General features: G+C 48.7%; 1 protein-coding gene across 2 annotated transcripts in view; it reads left to right on the forward strand.

Moving 5' to 3' along the window:
* The first annotated feature begins 12,534 nt into the window (after window positions 1–12,534).
* The window catches only part of LOC146797644 (monocarboxylate transporter 2-like), a 133,675-nt gene continuing 124,583 nt past the window's right edge, over window positions 12,535–21,626 (forward strand). Inside the window, exon 1 of one of the 2 annotated variants that reach the window (XM_085624772.1) lies at window positions 12,535–12,683. The gene's annotated coding sequence lies outside the window, so the exon portion shown is untranslated. Of the gene's footprint in view, window positions 12,684–16,391; window positions 16,546–21,626 lie in introns of those variants that run through there. The other variant, XM_085624771.1, reaches the window with a different exon arrangement.

Consider the following 21,626-nt stretch of genomic DNA (forward strand, 5'->3'; position numbering starts at 1 on the left):
GGGGCCGCGGTCAGCGGCATAGTATCGCCATTGGCACCCCTCGGTCCCCCCTCCAACCAAAATATATTCCCACTAATAATCACACAACACAGACTGTTTGATTGGGTACAAAATGCTGCAGGTTTATTACATACACCGTTATGTAATAGGTGGGTTATTTTACGGGCGATCCAAGGGCAGGCAACCAACTGGGCCGCCTGACCGCCTGATGAGCCGGGCAGCACTGGGGCGAACCCCGCCTTTGCTGCCGTCCAAGTGATTCTCTTACAGGATCATGTGACCGTTGGTAACTTCTACTCACGCCCCTTCCCGGGGCGGAGCGTCGCATAGCAAACCCCCTGGTTGTTCAGGCCCACAACCGCCCAAAGGACTAGCAGGGCGCTGACACGGCATCCAGGACCCTCCCATGATGCTCCGTGGATTTGGCTCAGGCACCCCCTATGGTGCCGCGCAGAGGTACCCTTTGTACCGGCCTGCTTCCAGATCGCCCTGTAACTCCACCACAGCTCTGGAGGTGGCCCCCGTCACCGCCAGAGCCCCCCACCACAGCTGTAGCCTACCTGCAACCTCTCATCTCTAGCACCTCGCTCAGGTCTAAAAGAAAAAGGTCCATGCCAGCTGGTGACAAGTGCACCCCATCTTTGTCAAAGTACCCTTTCACATTCTCTTTGATCATCTCGTGCTCCAGCTTGTTCCGGAGCCCGCTCCATCTCATGCCAGGGAAACCCATCCACTCAAACTGTGTCTGTGGGAAGCGCCTCATCCAATTCCGGTGCGACGCCCATTGTGCCACCCTTGAGATAAATGAATGCCCGATCACCCACACCGGTAGCCCTAGTAAAACAAGAGACACGGTTTACACTCATGATCATTTAATAACTTTGTAAAATACATGCACAATAAAACAATAACCACTACAACTCACTGCACACGAAGAATTGGCAAGATACCTCACGGGCGAACGTATCGTTTATAGCTGTCTGACTCCCACCGCCCCACCTTCTTCACACTCCCGGGCTCCAAGCCTGCCATAAAAGCAGCCGTGGCAGTCCCTCTCCTGAATGAATGGCTGGAATATCTCTTCTGGGCTGAGCCAAACCTGCCCTGGACAAGCTGGCCCTGATGATTCTTTTCATTTGATATCTGGTCAGGGGGGCCTGGTCCATGTGCATCAGTAGACAGCCCGGGGCAGGGGGGGCGGCACACCAGGTATTCCCTAACCCAGTTGACCGGGCAAAACCTAGGATCCCCGAGGGGCCTGAGGACCACGTCAATCCCATGCCCCGCCTGGTCAGTCTTTGACCTCCGGAGTCGGATCGACAGGGAGTCTGTGATGGACACATCTAAAATGCCTAAGGCATCCCCTGAACTGTCGGTCTTGGACCTAGCCACCAGCTCACTAATTCGGAAGGCGCTGAAAAAAGCCAAACAGAAAGCAGCCGCAAAGAGGGTAGCCTCGTACTTGGAATAGGTAATCCCCTCCAGCGCACCCAGCATACCCATGAGGATGTTGAAATCAATGGGGGCCCTGTTGTCCGGAACCCTGGGCTCATCCCTGGCCCACCCCTTGAGAGCAGCCCTTATGGCGAAAGATTTTGTTGGGTCTATCCCCCCTGACAGCTTGGTGTCGTGGCTCACTGCCGCCAGGTGGCTACCTACCCATGAGTGGCTTTTGCCATGCTCCCTTGCCCACACCACAAATGCCCTGACTCTGCCCTCAATTGTTGCAGCATAAATACCGAGTGAATGAACCACAGTCCTGAAGGTGGCCATGTGTGCACCATAACCCCTCCTGGTGCCTGTGGCCAATGATCTCTCCCCCATGGTTCTCAGTTGTTGGCCCACTGCAGGATCCTCCAAAGGTGCGCCGGGAATGGGGTCAGGCCTCCCTGAAGCGGAGCCACTGAAAACGAGAAAGAGCATCAGCTGCCACATTTTTCACACCTTCAATGTGTCTTGCCCTGAATTCCACATTTGCGCGCAGGCACATCCTAACTAGTTACCTCAGCAGGCATAGGACAAGATGGCACCTGGCTGTCTGCACATTGATGGCCTGGACTACCGCCATGTTGTCAGACCAGAATAGGACCTTTCTGTCCGACAGGGTCCCAGGCCAAAGGTGTAAAGCAATCACGATGGGGAACAGCTCGAGTACAGTGATGTTCTTGGTGATTTTGCGCCTGCGCCAGGCATTGGGCCACTCCTGGGCACACCAGTTTTCACCCAGGATTGCCCCAAAGCGCTCCCTACCCAAGGCATCCGTGAATAGGCATAGCTCCTGACTGTCCACCCATGGTTTCCGCCCTATCACCGTCCCATTGAAATGGGAGAGAAAGTCGTCCCACATGGCGAGGTCCTGCTTCAAACCTGTCCCAAGTTTGACCCAGTGGTGCTTCTTTTTAACTCCTACTGTGGCCCTTCCCAATCTCCGAGCAAAAACCCTCCCCACGGGGATGACCCTGGCTGCAAAGTTAAGTTTTCCCAAAAGGCATTGGATGTCGCCCAGGGTAGCCTTGTCTTTCCCCAGCAAAACCTGAATCTCCTGACGCAGGGCCTGTACCTTGTCCGCTGGAAGTCTGGACTCGCCCTTGACCGTGTCCAACTCGATGCCTAAAAATATCAGTACCTGCGCCGGACCCTCAGTTTTGCCAGGTGCTAGCGGCACACCCAGGTGTTTTGCCAAATACTGAAAACACTGTAGTGCTCGAGCGCACTCCTGCGTGTCAGCACCCCCAATGAACAAGAAGTCATCAAGGTAGTGGGTCACTCCCTCTACCCCGTACTTGCTCAGTAGGGCCCATTGAAGGAAAGAGCTGAAAGCCTAAAAGTACGCGCAAGACACTGAGCAGCCCATGGGCATGCACCTGTCATAGAAAACTTTGCCCTGCCACTTGAAGCCCAGGAGGTGTTGGCTCTCGGGGTGGACTGGCAGCAGTCTGAACGCCGACTCTATGTCCGATTTAGCCAACCACGCTCCCTTCCCTGCCCTCCTGATCATGTCTACCGCAAGGTCTAGGGAGCAGTAGGACACCGAACACCTCCCTTCCTCCAACCAAAAATTAACTGAGTCCCCCTCCGGCCGGGTATGACAGGTGCTGGATCAACCTGAAGGACCCGGGCTCTTTCTTTGGCACTACCCCTTGAGGGGAGATTACGAAATGCGGCAAGGGTGGGGTGCTGAATGGGCCCACCACTCTCCCCAGGGCCACTTCCTTCTTTATTTTAGCCATCACTATCTCAGGGTGGTCCCTTGCTGATTTGAGGTTCTCCGCATCCCTGCTCACTAGGGGGCCTAGGTATGGGATGCGAAAACCTTCCGCAATGAGGGTGCCATCTTTGCTGTTGGGGTACCCATGGATCAGGGGAAGGAGGTTGGCAATGCTAATGGGGGTGGGACCCTTACCCGGGGTGGGAGGGGCCAGGTTCACCCCATGGGGCGCGGGGCAGCCTGTGTTGCAGTTGGGAGGCGAAAAGATGCTGGGTGGTGTGGTGGGGACTTGGGCGTGGCAGCGCTTACTCGTCCTGTCGTGCCGGCAGCTGGCCCGAGCCGTCTCGCCGGGAACAGGTGGATGCAGGGTGGGGGGCCCCACACTTACTGCAGTTGTGTGCGAACCTGTGTTTGATAGGAAACAAGGGAACCCCAATATACGAACCTGGGGTGGTACAATGTGAAGAGAGACACAATGGTTCTAAATGGCCTAAAAGGTCCAGGATAGGAAAACCTTTAAAAGGTAAACGTTTAAATAAAGGTTTTTTAAAATAAATTTTAAAAAGAGAGAGTGATAGTTAATATAGAACAGGGACAAGAAGGTCAAAGTATAACAGATATTTATTATACAATGAAATAAATTCAGATGCTCACATATTCAGTGACAGTAAGCGTGACAAAAACGGTGAAAGTGAACTTTAAAAGAAAACATCGCATTGACAACAGGAATTGAACCACTTTCTTTTAGACTTAATATGAGGGGTTCATGTTGTGAGCGGTCGACGACGTTTCGAACTCAGTTAGTTGAGTTCATCTTCAGGACAAAAATGAGCATCTATAATTGTCAGTGTAGATATAAGGTAGAATTTTAGATTTTTACTGATCACGAGAGAATCAGATGCAAGTTACTGCTTCAAAGTAGGGCCCTTTGTCATTGCAGGAGGCTTGGGAAACGTTCTTAAATCATTTTACCGGGACCTCAGGGATTCAGGTGCCGGGCGGATTTAGTAATTTGTCCGATCAGATTGCAATGAATGCGAGCCTCCCGGTAAACAAGTCCTGTTCAAGTGCTGCTAGCGCTGGAACTGGACTTGAACAGGACTTGTTTACCGGGAGGCTCGCATTCATTGCAATCTGATCGGACAAATTACTAAATCCGCCCGGCACCTGAATCCCTGAGGTCCCGGTAAAATGATTTAAGAACGTTTCCCAAGCCTCCTGCAATGACAAAGGGCCCTACTTTGAAGCAGTAACTTGCATCTGATTCTCTCGTGATCAGTAAAAATCTAAAATTCTACCTTATATCTACACTGACAATTATAGATGCTCATTTTTGTCCTGAAGATGAACTCAACTAACTGAGTTCGAAACGTCGTCGACCGCTCACAACATGAACCCCTCATATTAAGTCTAAAAGAAAGTGGTTCAATTCCTGTTGTCAATGCGATGTTTTCTTTTAAAGTTCACTTTCACCGTTTTTGTCACGCTTACTGTCACTGAATATGTGAGCATCTGAATTTATTTCATTGTATAATAAATATCTGTTATACTTTGACCTTCTTGTCCCTGTTCTATATTAACTATCACTCTCTCTTTTCAAAATTTATTTTAAAAAACCTTTATTTAAACGTTTACCTTTTAAAGGTTTTCCTATCCTGGACCTTTTAGGCCATTTAGAACCGTTGTGTGCGAACCAGCATGCTTTGCCCCATGAACAGGAACCGGCGTTAAATAGCCTGCAGGTCCCGTTGAATGGTGATCTATTGCCTGGCTTCCGGCCCCCCCGAAAGGTTGTCCCTTCCCTTCCTGCTTTGTGTCTTTGCTCTTGTCACTGTTGGAGATGCTGGGCTTAGCTGTCCCTTCCACTGCGAGCTTACCCATGTGCATGACCCACAGCCTCACCTCTAGTTGGTCCCACTCTAATTCCGGGTAGATGGCCCTCTTTTTCCTAAAGTCACAGTCATTGCGATACCAGCCCATTCCCCCACTATTCGCGGCCTCTTCAGTGATAATGCTTGCATATTAAAATTGCCCTGGCCCTTGGTCCGGGAACCTTTCCATTATTACCGCCGCCAGAATGGCGAATGCTTGTCCCCATGTGCCAATGTTCTTTTCAGGCCACGATTGAAAGCGCACTTTCTTATCATCCTCCTTGGCACCCATCTTCCTAGTGTCAATCCCTTCTGCCCCGTGCATGAGTAGGGTGAAAATGTCAATAAACTCTCTCTGCCAGATACCTTCTTTGGCTGCCAAGGGCACTTCCCACCCCAAAGAGCAGCGGCCGGATAGTAGCGGTGCCATAGTGACCAAGGGCTTTGGCACTACAGCGAGGGCTGACACAGTTGGTGGAGCCGCCGGTGAGACCACAATGGGTGTGTTGGGTGCGTTCACCGCCTGGGGTAAGGCCGAGTTGGCTGCGGGGTTGGTCGTCGGTGGAGGGAGACCCCCAACCGGAGACTCTCCTCCCACGGGCACGGGGATTGCCAGCGCCAGTCTCCCCACCTGAGCAAGGGGTGCACTGGATGGGCTGCCCGAACCCGCCCAAACTTGCGTGAAAGCTGGTGGTGCCGGTGCCCCCACGGGGAGGGGGGGAACGGCTGTCCCAGCCCCACTGTGCGGACTGGTCAGTGCTAAGCCCGCTCTGACCTCAGACATAAAGCTCCTCAAAGTGTCAGAGAGATTACCAAGATCTTCCGATGTAGCATAGGCCGCCGGGGGCGGGCAGCTGACAGGTGTGGCCGATGGTCCATTTCCCATAGCCGGGGATACCTGGAGGAGGGTGGTGGCCCGAGGGGGGGGCCGCGGCCCGGCTCCTCGCTGGTGGCTGTTCTGCCGGAAAGTCTTTGACCGTGGGTCTATGTATCCTCTTGGATCTAGAGGGGCCAGCCTCCTCATTATGCTTCTGTTCCGTGGGCGGGACCTCGCTGGCGATTCCAGAGTCCTGGGGGTTGTTGGCTTTCAGCAGTTCTGTGGCCCAAGCCAACCTCTTGGCCTTAGCTAGTTCGAGAAAGGCTGCGATTTGTGCATCTTCGGAGATGCCGGTCGGGGTCTCCTCGACTTGGGACCTCATCGAAAAAAGCGGAGGGGATCCCTCACTATCCATGGATTTCCGAGCGTGGGCCTCCCAATCTGGAAGGATAAGGAAAAGAGTTTAGCCCAATGCCCCTCACCGCGTAGCACCACTAGCCCAGGTCTCTGCGCGGGGTACCAGTTCTGGCCCCCGGTGGCTATGTACTTACTTATGACCGAGTAACGCGGGCGGAACGTCGGGCCTGTCGTACCGGTCGTTTTCAGAGGCACTGTGGGTGGAGATGAAAGAGAGGTTAGACGTTGTCCCCAAGCCTCCCTGCCCCCGCCTTAAAAACCTGTGCGCCATGTAGGACCAGCCCGGGTCCCCCTTGGGCCGGGCAGCACTAGGGATATCCCTGCTCACCAGCAATGGTCGCCGTAACTCGGGCGTGCTAGAATGACCTGCCTCCCCCATACCTGCAGCGTGCGTGTGTCCCTTTGTAATCCGGCGTCGACGCGCTGCTCTTCTCCTACAGACCTGCTGGGAGATAAACACATGTGAGGCAAGGTAGGGCAGTGTAATCTTAAACAACTAGCATGAAATGAGTTTCCCCTTCTTTGTGCCATGGCCGGTCGTGAGCCTGCCACCCCCTACGTGGCATACCTCAATACACTAGTGGCCGGCTAGTTTCTGCCGCACCCGCTGGTGCCCCGGTGCTGCTCCTGCGGACCTGGATCCCGCAGCGACTGGAACTGCAGATAGCGGAAACACATGTTAGCTGCGGGGCCTTCCCGCAACCTTCCCCTACCAGGCAGCAAGTGCAACTGCCGTAAATCGCGCGTGCTGACCGCATGCAGCTGGGACGCAAGCATTCGTAGGCCTGTGACATGGATACACCTTGATACCGTGCGCTGTGCCCTTTAGCCGTCGAAGTGCCATGCTTTAGCTCCTTTGACTTGCCCCTCCTAGCGCCCTGCCTTGCACAATTTCATCCACATTATACAGCACCTCTGTTTCACTGGTCCTCAACAGGCGCGTGTTCTTTCGCAATCGTGTTACTTCCAGTTTAAGTATACCCCCTATGCTTGCGTGGTGCCGCGCTAACTCGGCGGTCACCTCTACTTTTTGAACAACATTTTTTTTTAATTAAGTTCATTGCGCCACTCGACCGGAATCATGGCGCATTGCGTGCGCCAGTCCTGTGCACATTCCAGCACGGGAAGCTGAATGGTTAGTCCAACCTTCCCGGCTGCGAGGGGACCCATGTGCTGGGGGCAAGCCTTTGTGACCCATGGCCCGATTTTATATAAAAGAACTCAAACAAGGGTCTCACCGCGCCCTACATGCGAGCCAGTGTTGTAAGCATTCGGCACCGTGCGCTTAAGTTATTTACCCGGAATCACAGGACGGGGGGGGTGGTCGGGACGATGACGCGCACCGCACGTGCACTCTATATGGCTCCACGCTCGCCTGAACAATTGCAGTGCCCGCCCCCATGGTTACGGTGTTGACGCTTTCTATAGCGCGAACTATGAGCGGGGGTATACCGAGCGCCTTACACGCGCTCCGATGTTTTTGGCCTTAGGCACTGGGAGCGTAAACGATTTGCCCGGAATCGCCGCAAAAAGTGAGGGAGGCTGGGGGGGACATAGCGCACCTGGATATGCCCGCCCCCTAGCCTTATATGGCCCTGAGCTCGCAGGCTCGCATGCGTTGAACGCCGCCATTGGTCCTATGCTGCAGGTTTCAGATCACGCGAAAACGAAACAAAGGTGCCGGCGCGCCTAACCTAAAGGATGTGACCCCCTGAGGCTCCGACCCTGGTTTCGGCGCCAAATTCAGCAGTCCAGCCTGTGGACCACCTCCGAACATGGTAAGTCAAAATGCCATCGCCTAGACGCATCGGCGAGGCTCACGGCACAAGTAAGCCACAATATTGCGGGGGGCACTAGTATTAATTTACAACCTGTCAACGCTTTTACGTTGCATCCAACGCCCTACCGCTTGCCCCGCTCTGTCTGAAATTCGGGAAAAGCCCTTAGCTGGGTGGCTCGGACCACCAACCTTTTCCAGTTAACGTCCGAAAATGCACCCCAAATGCCATGATATTGCCACCCGCATGACGCGGCAACCGCTTGCACCACAGATACCAGCATAGCGATCCCTGTGGAGGCAGAATTCCAGCGGAGTCCCGAGCACTGGGCCGCGGGGGGCTATCGCACAGTTTGCAATACAGACGGCCGTAGCCAGCATGCTAGCGCCACCATGATAGCAGTGCCCTAGCACTGGGTCCCCAGTAGGAGAGACTCTCTTCGTCAGTGCCCCTGCCTGTCCTCAATTCACTAAGGACGCCCCACAAGCCCGCCGCCCGAATCGCCCGCCCCTTGAAACATGCCACTCCGTATTGAATTTCGGGCAGGGATGCTGCGGGGCTCGCGCCCCCCCCCCGCTCATGGCAACCGATGCCAACAGGGCCCCGTACTACCTGGTACTGCCCAGGGACAGGGCCGGGAAGGTAGCGAGCGGCACTCAGCGGTTTAATTTAGCGGACGTCGACGGACTGCACCGAAACGGACGAGACGGCGAGCGATGCGGCGTGCGAGGCGAACAAGAGGCCGCCAGCATAGTGGGGGAGGGCTATATAGCCTTCCCCCTTGCACAGAGAAGCCCCGGAAGTGACGCCCCTCGCGTCACTTCCGGGCAGGAAGAGGAGGGGGACACTGGTCGGAGTCCCTGCCCCCCAGGAAGGGGGGGGGGGGCGGGGAGTGGTGACCGGTGCCCAGGCGACACTAGGGCGCTGACCGCTCTAGTGGCCCCCTGTGGGGTCAGCGGCATACCCATTGCTGCCAAAACAGAACATATGCTTTGGGTTAGCCCCTTGCTCGATAGGGTGGCATTGCTATCTCTCATGTGTCTGCTCTTCTTTTGATGGCCCAGGTGCATATTGGTCTCACAGTATTTTGACTGGAAACGAGTGGTAGCTTCCATTGCTCATTTGAGAGGATACTTTTTGTTCCGCATCTGTTAGAGGTGAATGTATTTTCTTGCTGTCTTCCCCCATATTCCTCGCCCCCTAAATGTGTTCAACTAAATCCCCTCCCTGAAGCTGCCACCTCCACTTTCCATCCTGCTTCATTAGTTACTGTTTTATTTGTATTTGTTTATATTTTTACGAGAGCCAGGTAGGTGAAAAGTGCTACCGTGCTACGTGCTTCTAGATATTTGTGCTGTCAGACACTTTCTTTCTTTCTTTAATTTAACTTTCTAATATGGATGTCAGCCATGTTAGAATGGTAAATTAAAGAGAACAAAATGCGTCATAACTCCTTTTCACTCATAGGCTTGTATGCTTGTGACGTGTAGGCACGCATCGGCGGGCATCTTGGAATGGGTTTTTCCATAGAACAATACCCACTGCAAGATTGCTGTCCATGCGTGTGCTTTTGTCATGATCATGATGCGCATACGGTGACATCAAACTGCTATCGAAAAAGCAGGTGCAGTGGCCTCCGGTTCCAGGGATCGTAGGAGCTTTCTACATCCTAATAAGAGATTTTTTTTAAATGTCCAAACCTGGAAGCTGAGGGGCGGGGCTATTCTCCTTGTTTCATAGGGGGCCCGCGGCACCCTCGCGATGCCATTGACTGCTCTAATAATTAATTAAGCATCACTGTTGCTAAGTGGTTACCCTAGACTTTTACACCGGGTACTGCGCTGTGGAATATAACTCTTTGACAGTACTGTGAACTGGGTCTCCTGTAGGTGACTGATTTAGTCAGGTCGTGGGTGGGCGATTATAAAGCGGTGTTCTATTTGTACATTTTACCAATACTGCAGCCTGTTGGATTGGAAAGACAAAGATGTCGATCTTGCATCTAGATTTCACTCCGTGCCACCAACGGTTACATTTTTATATAAACTCTTACGAGTTTTTTGTGAATGGTTATACGATTGCCATAAAGTTTCTGGCGACGCTTGAGAGCTTTAGATGTGAGGCTAAAGCCAGGGAGAGTTTCTCACAGTGCCTATCAGTGGGGTTTACAGTGTTCATAATAAGTGATCATGCAGTCATTGGCCTCTCTGCAGATCGTACAGAGCAAAGGTCATGAATGCCATTTATAATTATGATTTCAAGCAAAAGTTTGTTAAAGGGACACAGCTGTCAAATTATTTACAGTGTGTGGAGGGATGGTGAAGGGTAGGCACCGTAATGTTTGCAGGAGATAGGGAAAGGAGGATGCAGAAGAGGAAAGAGATGAGATGTGAAGGGATGCAGATGGAGGGTTTCAGAGAGAAGTGGAGCAAAAAGGGTGTTTCCACACAGAAATTAGTGAGTAAAGCGGTGTGAAGGGGAGAACAGGAGTGGTTGCAGCATTCTGAAGGCCACTATCCTTTGAATAGGGTTCAGTAATACTTAATTCACAGTTTTATATTACCGGAATTGATAAATTATCAATTATAATTATTCAGAATAAAATCCAATATTACTCATTTGTCTGATAAACAAACATTTGGAAAATGAATAGGTTTGGCTTATTTTAAGAGATTGTCTGTTATTTTGCGATGTCTGGATGCAATAACCAAAAGCTCATAAAGGGCACAAAAAAATACTGGTCGGATGGCACGCTATGGAAAGCACAGGATTTTAGTTTGTAGGCTTTAAGGCCACACCATGAATCACAGAAGCCACACCTCTGCAACGAATTGTATCGTATTGTATTTAAATGTATAAAGTGCACTGTAAATCTACGGGCATCCTGGCGCTAAGACACACTAAAAAGAGAAGGTAAAGAGCGAGCTGCAGAACTAAGCCGGCCTGCTGGTTACACTCTAGGGAAGAGCCAGGTCTTAACTTTCTTACGGAACAGCAGCAGCTCCTGTAATTTCCTCAATTCCGGGGGGAGACTATTCCATAGGCGAGAGGCTGCTACGCCGAACGCTCGTCCCCCCCATTGTGGATCTCTTAATCCTCAGGATTGTTGCCAAATTAGCTGCCGAAGAACGCAGGCTACGTACAGGTGCATACCATCCAAACCTATGCTGGAGCGGTTTGGGTCCAAGTCCGTGAAGCGCTTTAAAGGCAATACACAAGGACTTGAACAATATCCTTTGTCTCACCGGGAGCCAATGCAGCTCAGCTAATGCCTGAGATGTTGATGACCCACAAGCTTTGCTTCTGCCGCCTGGATACTCTGGAGCCGCGAGATCGGATAACTCGGGGACTCCAGTTTCAGAGCATTACAGTAATCCAAGCGGCTAAGGACAACACACCTAACCACTGTGCCTCTTACTTGAGGAGGCAATAGTGGTAATACCTTACGAAGTCCTCTAATTCCTGCATATGTTTCTTAGGCCACATCCCTTTTGAAGGATCCTCACTTTTGTAACTAGTCCTGCCAAGTGCCACATAACATGGGTTAGATGCATGCATCTGGGTAATTTTTACTGCATCACTGCAAGCAGCCGATGTTGTCACGCAATTACGCTGAGCAATGTGTTCAGTCTGTGTGTTTGCTCTGGTGCGGATGCCTAACTAAATTATTAATATTTATTAGGCCTACGAGTAAATTTAATTACGTCAGAGTAATCAGAGTAAATTCAGTAATTCAGTGTTACTCTTTGACATAGAATTATCAATATTAACATGATTACTCCCGCTCATGTAATTATAAAAAATTTGGAGTAAACAATTCTCCTGCAAGGGCGCATTTTGCGAGCGGGTGCTCGCGCTACTGTTCGTGTTCTGTTGCATCTGGCGCTATTTTCTTAGCGCCATATGAATCTTCGCTTCCATTTTGGATGGAAGAGTTTATTTTGCACTAAGAAACTAGGGCTACACGATGGGAGTAAATTGGTGGAAAATCCTTCCCATGTGCACATTTAGAAAGCTAACAAGTGGTTGATTACGCTGTGCTATTCATATTCTGTTGCATTTAACGCTATTTCTTAGCACAAAATACACCCTTGCCTTCGTTTTGGACACAAGGGGGGGATTTTTGTGCTAAAAAATAGCACTAAACGCAGAATTACTCTTCTTGCTTAGTTTAGCATTATGTAGCAGTATTTTTCGGCAATTTTGCATGATTACATTACGCAGATTTACACAAGTTATGCCCACCCCTAATATTTATCCTTCAGCTCAGTATTATCAATGGCAGCTAAGTGCTGCCTAGGCCCTTCTCTGTCAGAGTGTCACGTGGCTCATAGTGGAAGAGGCACTAATGCTCATTGGCCAGCAGTGTGTTTACGCCCACTCTCGACGATGGTCAGGCTGGCTCCACGTGCACTGTGAAGTATGTCTGGGACCTCGAAACAAAGAGTCGGATTTTGAAAAGGAAGAGCTGTCTCTGGTCGACTGAGCCAAAGCAGAGCACACCTCGGCTGCGCAGCATACCTGCTGACCAATGGCTAGTTAGTCTTGGACACCAAATGAACCCAACCAAGCAACCGCAGCACATAATAAAGGTGAGCAAAAAATACATTTTGCATGCTGACTTACTCTGTGGCCTGAGGCGGCAAGGCTGCACACAGTGGGAACCCACGGTAATGCGTCCCCTCCATTTAGCTCTCTCTCAGATAACATTTCCACATTCCGTCCTTTATTCTCTTTCATCTTTGTATATCTCTTTTTCATTGTCTCTTCATTCTTTTTTTCTTCCATTCTCTTCTTTTCTTTCTTTCATCCCTTTTTTGCCCTTCTCTCTTTCTCCTTTCTTGCCTATTGCTACTCCATATCACTCTTCCAATCCTTTCGTCCATCCTTTAGCTCTCTCTCTTCCTTACTTGTGCTCTCCGAGTTTCACTCTCTGAGCTTCTCTGGACACCCATTGTTTTGATCTTTCTTTCTGGCATTTGCTGTCTTTTCTCTCTTAATCACCATTTCCTTATTGTTTCTTTCCTTTTCTTTACTCCCCGTAGAAATGAGCGAGCCAACAAAGGCAGACCCGAAACAAGGCAAGCCAAGAGTCTAGCTTGGCTTTAAGAGCCCATGCATGATCCCTGAAAATGTTTGGCACACAAATCATACAACAAAAACCATGTACGAATATAATAAAGTCTCCTCATGTATTTGAAAAATAGTAGTTTTGTGACATGCAAAAGTGTTTCACCTTAGTAAATCAGATTATATCACTGCATTCTGAGGCACTTTTTAAAAGTGATTATTTTTAAGCATGAACGTAGAAGTATTCATGCCATTTGTCCTGATGACAATACCACTACTAAACGGAGATGCAAGTCAGTTGTCATGTACACCCTACATGACGTCTAGAGTCTTATTATATATGGAGCAATATGTGGTCTATTAAATCAAACACACACGTTTTTTTTACAGCGCACATCGTGAACTCATATACTTGAAAGTGCTCCTATATGTGATTATGAAGGAAAAAGCGGACTTGGTTAAATATTTGTCATGAGTCACACATTTTGGTCAAGTGGGGAATCCAGGATTGGTGCCAGGTTTTCTGTTTTCAAATTGTGCAATTCAGCTTCTAGATGCAGAACTCCTTCTCCTCTGTTTTCTAGTGAAGGGTACTGTTTTGTCTTCAATTATTTTGGTAATGAAGTTACAGCATGGATGGCAGGCAGAAGTCACATGAAAGCTGGGTTCGTTTTGGGATCAGAGGGTCAAGAGGACATCAAGCTGAACCACACCCAGGCAACTAGCCCAATCTTGGTTCATTTTTCCAGTAACTCTCCCGCCTCTACTCCCCTGTCCACATATTGGGCCATCATTTTTTGTTATCACACTTTTGTCTTCATCTCCTCCTGTTTTTATTTTTATTTCTTTCTTGTGTTCACCTCTTGCCTTATTTCCCTCCCTCTTCATTTTCACCAGTTGTGTCTTACTCTGCCTTTCATTTTATAAACAATACTTTACCAAGTTGTCTCACTATCCTCTTGAATTATTTAACATCGTCTTCATTCTCTGTATGCACTACTTTCTTTTGCATTGTTTTTGAATCTGATGTCTATCTTCCTATCTCAAAGAAGCAAAGCTGGCATTAGTGCAGCAGGTGCAGTGGCACTGGATCTCCGAGGTGCGAGGACCCACTGTACCACTATTTTAATTATTTTCCACAATCCAACAGGCACAGCAGGGCTTTTCTCTGCCCTTGAATTATGTTTTTTTATTAATCGTGCAAATAAAGTAATACCTACCTGTCATACCTACCCATCTATGATCGAACTGGGTCTCATAGTAAACTTTCTACACCACTTCTGTCTCCCTTAGTTAGGCATCCTGCATATCTCACACTGTCACCTTCACAAGCCTTGCTGCCTGTTTTTCCTCTCCTCGCACTTTCTTTCCTCCTCTCTTCATGCTTTCTCTCCTCCACTTTCTTTGTTCTTTTCCCTCTTTCCTGTTCTATTGTCTCTCGGTGCCCTCTCCAGCCCCTTAATTCTCTCTTGCCCTTTGTTTTTTTATCTTTTTCCTTACAAGCCCCAGTGCACTCCACTAGCCCTCGATCTGTTTGGAAATCTGACAGCAGCACTTGTATCAAACTGGGAAATGCCATTAATGCCAGAGAGGCCTCGCTCTGTAGGCACAAACCCAATCCCATCCTTTTTTGACAATGGCCCTTATTCCTGCACTGTTTACAAACAGCAAAACGGGCGGCACTGTCAGCCCTTGGAGTGCAGTGGGTGGTTGGAACTCTGTACTGTCTGCAGTCCTCTTCCTTTGTTGGTTTGCAAAGGTGAGCAGCGCTGCACTCAGTGCTTAATTTGAGATGGTGGTTTATGTGCTCCCCACCGCCACTTAATTGGTTTCTGGTTGCTGGGCACCGGCATTTGATTGTCAACAGTGCACTTAGTCTACCACATGGTGGCGCTGCTCTGCTAATTTAGAGATGAGCATAACAACAGGTGTTTATGAATACAATACACATGAAAAATTACCAATACCTGCCTCCCTAGCCATTCCTTTAGCTTTGGGGACCTGGAATAATCTAAACTGTTGCACTTGCAGGCGTGAGAGATGGTTAGTAGTTGTTTTGGCAGCGGTGACAGGGCCAATGGGTGGTGCAAGGTGTAGTGGCATCTTGGGAGAGCCTTGGCACTTTCTTATTTTACACATTAAGCACTGCGCATACTCCTCAGGGCTGTCAGGAGTGCACACGCTGAGTGGTTTGACAGTTGTTCTGGAGTTTCTGGGACAGTCCTAGGTGTGGTGCAACGGCCAGGGAGGCTGACTCCGGAACACGGGGGATCACGGTTCGATCGCTGGCGGCAGGTTAGCCCAACACCATGTGACTCTGGGCAATAGCTCACTTAATCTTCCTGACGGCCCCCAGCGCCGGGAGGTAGCTGTGCGCTTTACAAATGCTGGTATTTAATTTCCCCCTCTGAAATTGCAAATAAAAAAATAAAAAAATACACGTCCCCATTTTCCGAGGATAAACGGAACACCAAGGTTAACAACTTTTCATATGTTCGAGCATAAGATTAGTTATCATCACATTTTAGAAAGCAAATAAATTAACATGGATGGGTTAAAAGCTGTGTTTATTTACACCTACTGCCTCTTTGTTTTCTATGTTGGTGAACGGTGTCAATTAAGTCATTCTGTGCCCCTTGGTTGATGCAAAATCGTAGTTCTACTTCTATTTTTGTAGAATTTCCCGGGTTTTTGTTTCCAAAAGTTAGCTATTCTAGCCTGTGTGGTCACTGGAAACCTAGGAATTGAGTACGGGCACACATTGAGAATGATGCAAGGGTTTTGCCAGGCTGTTGTGCCAGCACTGTCCTCATTAAATTGTGTTTAGCACATTAGATCACACCCGCACTGCACCCTCTATTCGACTGTTAATCACTCAAATTGCGATAGTGTCACTCACCGTCACACTTGAAGTAAGCAAATGCAGAAATAGACATTTTACACATTTACTGAGAAGTGGAAGCTATGTTCATCGCACTTAAAGCCACGAATAGAACGACGGAGTCGGTGTCCAGGTGCGTGTACCCTCGGGAAGCTTTGACATAAAGCGCAGGACACAGCATTTATCGTTTCATCCATGGGTGTAGAACATGTACCCACTAAAATGTTTCGCAGGTCTATGTTAACAAAACGTACTTTTGTCACAAAGCAGACCACGCTCACAGTTGATAAAGTTGAACACGCCATTGGCAACCTTTAGCCCTCAGCAATAGAGCGAGCGGGGAGCGATTCCTTCCCGGGATGGTCGCCCCTGTCTCCGCCCTGCACCTGGCTCCGCCCCGGCCGCTAAAGAGACAGGGGAGGGGCCCCACAAGCGCTGGGCTCCTCCACATCCGCCACCCGGCACAGTCTATAAGCGAGGAGCGGGCATCCTGCGCGGCGTGGGTGAGTTGCCCTCACGGGATCGTCTTTTTCTTTCAGGGTCAGAGGGCAGGGACGGGCTGTTGGAGGGGCTTCAAAGGAAGAAGGGGAGCTGTCCTCAAGCAGTTCTGCCTTGCAGGCGTTTCGTGGTTGCATCCTCGACTATGTGGTCTGCCCGGTTCCTAAGACTAGTTAAATAAATGCAGCTTTAGCCCGTGAGGTGAAACCTAAGACGCTTCTGTATGAAACAAATTTAAAAGGAGCCCTTCCCCTCTGTAGCACGCGGAAATCCACTTCAGGAGATTTTTATAACATATCTGGACATGGGCGTCCTGCTCCCCAACCATTGATAAACAGAGTGTTTTAAACTTTGCATAAGAGACTTTCTTTACAGTAGAACCGTTTTAACAGTGAATGACGGTTCTCTGTCTTAAACTTGAAGCATATGTCAGAACTGTGTGTTTACCCTGGAGTTCGGGGAGTTATTCGTGTGTTATTTCTGTGTAGACATTTGAAGTCACCGAGGGTGATGCAATCCGTAGCCCTGACCCCACACACTGTGCATCATTAAATCGCTCTGGCAAAACAGGGTCGAGGAGGCTCCGCCCAAGCTTGGGAAATGCAGTCAAACCATGACATTTGACCTTTCGAAGTGTTCACGCTTCTCGTAGACACGTTTGTCGGTCGAGTATCGTTAGGGAACGAACCCCAGACACGCTCAAACCAAAGAAGACACACTGCCAACCGCAAACCCCAAACGTCGTAGCGTGCGAAGCGTGTGAATAAAGCGCTGTCTAAATGTATGTAAAGTACATGTAAATAAAATGCAACTCCTAATATTTAAACGACTTGGTCAAAAGCGACCCTAATATATTGTTTTCTTTGCCCCAAGGTACCACAGATAGGTAAATATTTCAATCGAGAAGAAATATCTATAAACAATAAATTACAAAGCATTGTCGTCTATTCCTCTTTTCCCCAATAAAGGAATTATTCCTCAGATATCCTTCGTGAGAATACTCTTGTAACGAAGTAATCTTTAGAAAACAGCAGTGCAACTGTTATTATTAACATATTCTTAGGCCCAAAATATATAGCTCAACATTCCTTGTTTTCTAAAAATCTTTGGCACTTCTTATTGTGACTTAGTGACAAGACAAACACAAGGAAATGATGGACGGAGTGCTGAAACTTTTTTGAAACTTTTCAGACACTCGCGCTCTGTCAATTATCTACTTGTGTTTGTTTTGTTCACACTAGTTGGCAGGGTATGCCCAGACGTGGGACACTGGATTCAAGCTAGCCTGGCTGATATGGGGTGTTACCCCGAAACCGGTCCTAGGATGCTTGTTTTCGGTTTCGGCTTAGCAGTTCGGCCGGACTGTTCCCATGAGGCACAGGGTCAAGACTCATTTGCATATGGCTATGTCCGAACTGGGGTGGCGAAGTGAGCTAAAGAACAATGATGCATTTAACCCAGATCTGTGACTGGGGGGGGGGGGGAGTGTCTGAAAAGTTTCAACACTCCGTCCATCATCTCTTTGTGTTGGTCAAGTGACCAGACTTGCCATGCGCTTTTCCACAGAACTCTATGAAGGTATTATAGGCAAAAAAAAACCTTAAGCTTGAATAGCAAGCAGTTTGCAGAGCCTGACTAAGTGTGCAAGCGTGCCTCTATTGCAGGCAGAATTATTTTTGTGCAGGGAGAGTAAGGAAAAGTGACACTCCAGTGGCACAAACCTCTTAAAAATAAGCCACGAGGGGTCTCATTTATGGCATTTCGGCATAGGGCAGCGCAACAAGGCACATTGCTGCGCTGCCCTGCGCCATAGTGAAAGGGCAGGAAGGCACTGTATGTGAGTAATACAGTGCATGCCTGTCCTTTCTGCCTGTGCTGGTGCCGTTTTGGCAGCCTAGCGACAACATAAGCATCCTTGCACTATGGTACAAGGGTGTCTGTGGTCTGTGTTGCAGGCAGGATTGTTTTTGTGTAAGATGGGGAACCTTCCTGCACAAAAACAATCCTGCAAGGCATTTTCCTCTTTCTATGTGTGCTGCAGAATGAAGCACACATTGAAAGAGGAAAAAAGAGGAGAAATAAACATATTTCTCCTTGTTATGCGTCACCTCGGGAGGCCTACAGATTTGATGCTACCCCAGGATTATTTAATCACTTTGTAAATTCAGGACTGTGTCAAATTCCATGAGTTTTGCGTGGAAAAACCCAGTGCAATGCCCTTGAAATGCCTTCCAGGTGCAGAGTAAGGCTATGCAGTGGGTTGGGCTGCGTCGCCTTACTCATGATTTATGAGGCCACACAAAGGCACGCATGGTGGCTTTGCATGGGTTCATAAATCTTAGAGAGCCCTGTGTCACACATGTACCACTTTAGGTGGTGCAAAAGTGACGTAGGGCTCACATAGATAAGCCCCTAGAAGTATTCACTATTTCTTCATGTGATTTACGTCACTTCAATTCTCTGGTGAAATTTGTACTGTTTTAGAGCTGTTTACTGTGGTGCCGGTATGAACAGTGCCTGTTTTTGCACAAAGTTTCTAAAATCCCATGCTTAAAATGCAATACATCAGTACATTAAGGATTGATTACACAGGCAAATATGCTGTCGTCCCAAACTGATCGAAATATAGCGCCTTACGAGCAGGCCCGGCTCCAGGAATTTTTATTTGGGTGGTCCAAAGGTGCATTTGGGTGGGCCACTGCGGGCTCGATTTGTCGCATATATGTCTGGGCAGGCCTGCTTCAGGGCCCTCCTTTATCTCTTCTTAGTCTTACAAGGCCCAGTAAAACGCACTCTTTTCCAAATCTCATTCTAAATTTTATCATTCTCAAAAAGTGTTTTTTCCATGTAATGTTCCTTTGATGGGAAGAGGAGGTTTCTGAGGTGGGAGTATCGGGCAAGTTACACTTCTCGGGCTCCCTCTGTGCGAGCCTTCAGGGACAATCCCTCTTCATTACTACCTCCACCTGACCCCTGACTCTGCAGCGCAATCCCTTACAGGCTTAATTATCCACTTCTCCTCTCCAGTGTACCTTATCTCACAGCTGACCTTGGGCCCCAACCCCATATCAGGCACCATAGGGCTCCACTTTCATTTTCTCCCGGTAAAAACATTAGTAAAATCACCTTCAAACTTAAAACATTGAATATAGCAGTAAATATAATTAGCACGCACTTGAAAGTATGTTCCACAGTACCCCTTATGACCCGACTGCTAATTAAATAAACAAAAACAGAAAGGCCATGACAGGGCCGGCTTTAGCGCTGATGCGAAAGTTTTTTTTGGTGCCACACCAATAACCTCTTTCTCTGTAAATCCCTTTACTGTTACCTTCCTACAGTGCCCCTCATCCCTCCATGCCCACCCCCCCCTATTGACCTCCTCGGATTCCCTCACTGCCACACACCACAAGTGCCCCTCATCTCCCCATAGCCCCTCCCCCTCATGACTTCCTCCTTTGATTCCCTCACTGCCACCCTCCAACAGTGCCCCTCATCTTTACATAGCCCCTCTCTAATATGCATTTCATTTGTTGTATAGCGCTACTCATATCAGTGTAGTGTGTGTCAGTACTTTTTGTTGTGTTGCCTTTCGCCATGTGGAGATGAAGGGGTGAAAAAATAATCAAAGCCTCGTTAACATGTATATGGTCTTTTAAAGACCTGTGAAGTACTGGGGCGCGGCTGCGATAATCTCAAAACTGTTTGTGTGTGTGTGTGTGAGTGTGCGCGCGTGTGTGCGCGTGCGCGCGCCCGGGAAGCTGTCTCAGCCCGGGCGCACACACAGACAGACAGCCCTTTGAGCCCAATGCCGTTGCGCGCGTCTGCCTTCAAGCCCTCACTTCGAGGGCCAAGGCTCCTGTTTGGGTGGGCCAGGCCTGCTTAGGAGTTTCAATTACGCAAAATATAAGGCAAAGTGGACCGCACAACTAACCACAAACACCAAACTGCATTGGTTCTTCAGAATGTGTGCTAGAAATCTGCATTGATGTAAAGTGTGCAATATGTGTCAGCAGAACTGCAACATAATGAGAGAACACTCATACTCATTTACTGGAGCAGAGTCTGTGCCGGAAATGGAAAAAATACTCTGGAATCTCATACATTGGCAGCAGAAATGGGGCGAATTCAAAAGAGGTGGAGGAAAAAGGAACAGAGTCTGACAATCAACGTATACTTTTATTTGTTTAAAAACCCTGCTCCCAAACACATTTGAAACAAGGGTATATTAGATAATAAATCTGTACTGTCTTACTTAATGGTTAACAAACAGACTGCATTTTAAAGTATCTTATGGGGTCAGGGCACCTGCTGCAGAGTTCTTTGTGTACTCGAGCCTGCTCCAGTGCATAATAGTAATAAGATTATTGAAGTGGCTAATGCACTTGCTCTAGAGTTTTATGTGTAGACTGACTGGTCACAAGCGTCATCCATGACAACATAGCGTAGAGGATTTAACTGCATATAACATGCATGTCACAGATATGTAGTGCAGCTTTACTTGCAGGGATCCTTGTGTTACTTATAGGTAACATCTTCCAATTCTTTGGTACATAACTTAGAGGGGTATATGTTTAGAATCTTGCTGTTTCATCACAGTCTTTTGGTATTCTAAGGTTGTTAAGCAATGTGCTTTGAGTTGTAATAAACAGGGACGACTCAAGGGCAGTGCGACCAGTGCCACCGCACCGGGCGTTGAGAGCATCATGTGGTGCCGTGATTGCAAGTTTATTATGGTTTTAAAAGCACCTTCTGCCGCGTTCCTTGGCTCCAGGCGACAATAAAAATATCAATATAACTCTAGTGATTAACGTTCTTCCTGGAGAGATATCAGAGTTGTGTCTAGTGGAAGTGTTGCCTCACCCTACAGTAGTGCAGAGGGTTAATATGCCTGCTGCAAAGAACGTGTACCGAGTAGATCACAAAGTGAATATATAAAGTAATTAGGTCAGTGGGTTCCTGCTTTTGTCAGAGAGATCCTTTTGTTACTTGCAGTTTATGAGTTAAACTCCTAATATGGAACAGTGATTTATGAACTGTCATCAAAGAGCTGCATGCAAACTACAAGGTATAGATTAGAGCCCTA

This window comes from Triturus cristatus, chromosome 9 (assembly GCF_964204655.1).
Source record: "Triturus cristatus chromosome 9, aTriCri1.1, whole genome shotgun sequence".
Lineage (NCBI taxonomy): Eukaryota > Metazoa > Chordata > Amphibia > Caudata > Salamandridae > Triturus > Triturus cristatus.